The 2,830-nt window shown below is 35.1% G+C and overlaps 1 protein-coding gene across 3 annotated transcripts in view; it reads right to left on the minus strand.

The window, feature by feature from the left end:
* KIF6 (kinesin family member 6) overlaps nucleotides 1-2,830 on the minus strand; it is a 412,344-nt gene that overhangs the window by 337,456 nt on the left and 72,058 nt on the right. Inside the window, exon 1 of one of the 3 annotated variants that reach the window (XM_023527557.1) lies at nucleotides 2,523-2,666. The exons of the other annotated variants lie outside the window; for them this stretch is intronic. The gene's annotated coding sequence lies outside the window, so the exon portion shown is untranslated. Of the gene's footprint in view, nucleotides 1-2,522; nucleotides 2,667-2,830 lie in introns of those variants that run through there. 3 annotated transcript variants of the gene reach the window in all.

A 2,830-nucleotide genomic window follows, 5' to 3' on the forward strand; every position in this document is an offset into this window, starting at 1 on the left:
ACTGCCCTGAGATGATAGGGATAATGCTTTTGGCTCCTCCAGCTTCTGCATGTTCTGGTCTTTTATTGGAATATGTACTTAAAATCTACCAAACTATGTGGCAAGCTACCTTTCCTTATTACTCTTTTTTTTTTTTTAGAGTTTAGGATTGCCAGACTATAATGTAACACACATGCTTCCTGTAGATAGACTTTTCTCCTTCTCCAAAACAAGTTTGAACCTCACAATATTCAAAAATAATGAACAGTGATTTCTAAAATAAATGGACTCCATTCTCTTCTTTAAAAATCATTAAAAATGTCCTTCTATCACACTCACAGGCACTTAAGGACTCAGTAGTTTATCTTGAAATAAACACTTTGAATAAGTCAAATGTTTCCTTTAGGAATTCTAGAAAGTTTCACGAACCCTCTAAAGCAATCAGCTGAGGACATCTGAGTACCTGTCTGCATTTTTCAGCTGCACAATGTGGACTAACTTTATGATGCACTTCAAGTTGCCTCTGACTTGTTTTGCTGCAGTTCAGTTTGATTATAATGAATGTGTTTTGCCTCATTATGGTAATCTGTCCATTTACAAAGAGTTGTCCTGGTTGTAAATTGATCTGATGGGCTCTCTTCAAATCCAGGAAGTTATTTAGAGACATTCAGAATGAAATGGAGTTTAGAGTAATGTCAATGACAAACAGATATAAAACAATAAACCCAACAAATGGTAGGTACTTGGGAGACATTAGACTTTTAGAACTGTATCTTGGTAATCATAGACAAAATTTAAACAGAGACAAACATATTTTCTATTAGGAAAAGGTTTGTTTATACTGTTTAACTCAACCAGGGGAATTGGCTTCATTTGTTCTGAGTTTCAAAGGGTTCTTTGAAATTGGTCAAAGATCATTTGCCCATATTCATATATAGTACAGTATAGTCTCACTTAACGTTGTTGATAGTTTCTGCAACTTTAAGTGCATGATGTATAAAACCAATTTTACCACAGACTGATATAAAAAAAGGTTCCTATAGCATCTCATCAACATTGTAATGAAACTGTTGAATATCTGCTGTATGTAGACATTAACAGCTATAGTAATAACTATAATGTATTGAGCATCTACTATGTGCCAGACAATATCTTTAAATACAGTAAGCTCAGCTCTCACGGCAACTCCGTAAGTCTGAGACTTTAAGTAACTGCCCCAAGGCCACATGCTGTAAGAAGTACACTTTCTAAGGAGCAGGTCAGCCTGCACCAACTCCAATGACCTTTCCAAGAAAATAGGTTTCCACACTGGGCCACAGCAACAAAAACTATTAGAAAGTATATCCCCAGTTTGTGAAATCTGGGGGAAAAAAAACAAAACAGCTAATTTCAGAAATAAATAAGTAAATGAAAACAAGGGATTTGGATTCAACATATACACTATACTAGATGCTTTCTCTTCCAAATTTTCTGGCATGCAGGGTTGGAATGTTTGAACTGGTGAGAGATGAGCTGAACTAATGGGTAATTGCTACTTTATGGATGGAAATTAGAATTATGCAGATCTCAGCGATTTCTCATTTTTAACTTAAAATGCAAGCAGCATATAGTAGAGAAATTTTGGAATGACTGTTACACTGACCTAGTTAAGACATTTGTTATACAGAATTAGTACAACCAAACAATTGTTGGAACTAGGAGGGATGCAAGAGATCCTTTAGTACAATTCAAACCTTACTTTCACAGAGGAGAGAACTGAAACCCAGAGAAGCGACCATTGTACAGAATTTGTGTAAATACAACCAACAAAATAAAGCCAGTCTGGGATACGGAAGCAATGGTTGTCATGGTAAAAAGCCCAGAGTTTGGCATCACACAGACCTAGGATGGACCTCTAGATTTGCTACTTATAAGGGCCCAGAGAAAGATATTTAATTTGAGATTCAGTTTTCCTAACTAAAAATGGGGGTAAGAATACCAACGTTGTTATTTGTATTATATGTTATATTAAATACTGATAAAGCATCAAGGCACTTGGAACAACACAATAAATGATGCATGTAATATAGATAGAGAATTCGACTTTATAACAATATTAATTGCAATAGGATTTTTACTCTGGTAAACTCCTCTGCGCTTCTATTAAAAGCGTGATAAAGAAACAATCACATTATCCTACTGAGTGCTTTAGCAACTAAAAAATAGGTATGTTTTGGCAAAAGAGCATTCTTCTGTACTTAATGAGGAATGTAAGGTATTAGCTGGTAAAATGTGTTATCTGTTCTTTTTAACTTCCATGTGTGTATCAGAAGGAACTCCCCTTGAGCCTTTGCTGAGACAGCAGCCCTTTAATGAGAAGCACCTTTTTAATTTCCACTTCTTCAGCAAAATCTCACACTTCCCTTAAATGTAAAGGCCAGAGTTATTACACAATAATACTTCCTCTTTTAGATACAATATAATACAATGTCACAATAAACTTTTTGCCTGCAGTAAATTTCTGCTGAATATATCAAATAAAAACTGAACTTATAGTTCCATACCTTTTGTGATTGCTCAAAAATGTACGACAATGTCCTTGGGATAATGCCTCTGTCACTGTAGCGCTCTGCCCCACCTGTGATGGTGAATGTCTTACCGCTGCCTGTTTGCCCATATGCAAAGATGGTACCATTGTAACCTGCTAGGACACTACACAAAGAAATGGCACACTTTTAATACAAAATGGCTAATTGCATTTGTACTAAATGGCTCATATTATCATAGCAACCTTATTCACCACTATTGAAAAGACATCTATAGAAATATTTATATATGTGAGTATCTAGCTATATTTACTTTTTTTTTTTTT

Source organism: Pteropus vampyrus, unplaced genomic scaffold, assembly GCF_000151845.1.
Source record: "Pteropus vampyrus isolate Shadow unplaced genomic scaffold, Pvam_2.0 Scaffold18, whole genome shotgun sequence".
NCBI lineage: Eukaryota > Metazoa > Chordata > Mammalia > Chiroptera > Pteropodidae > Pteropus > Pteropus vampyrus.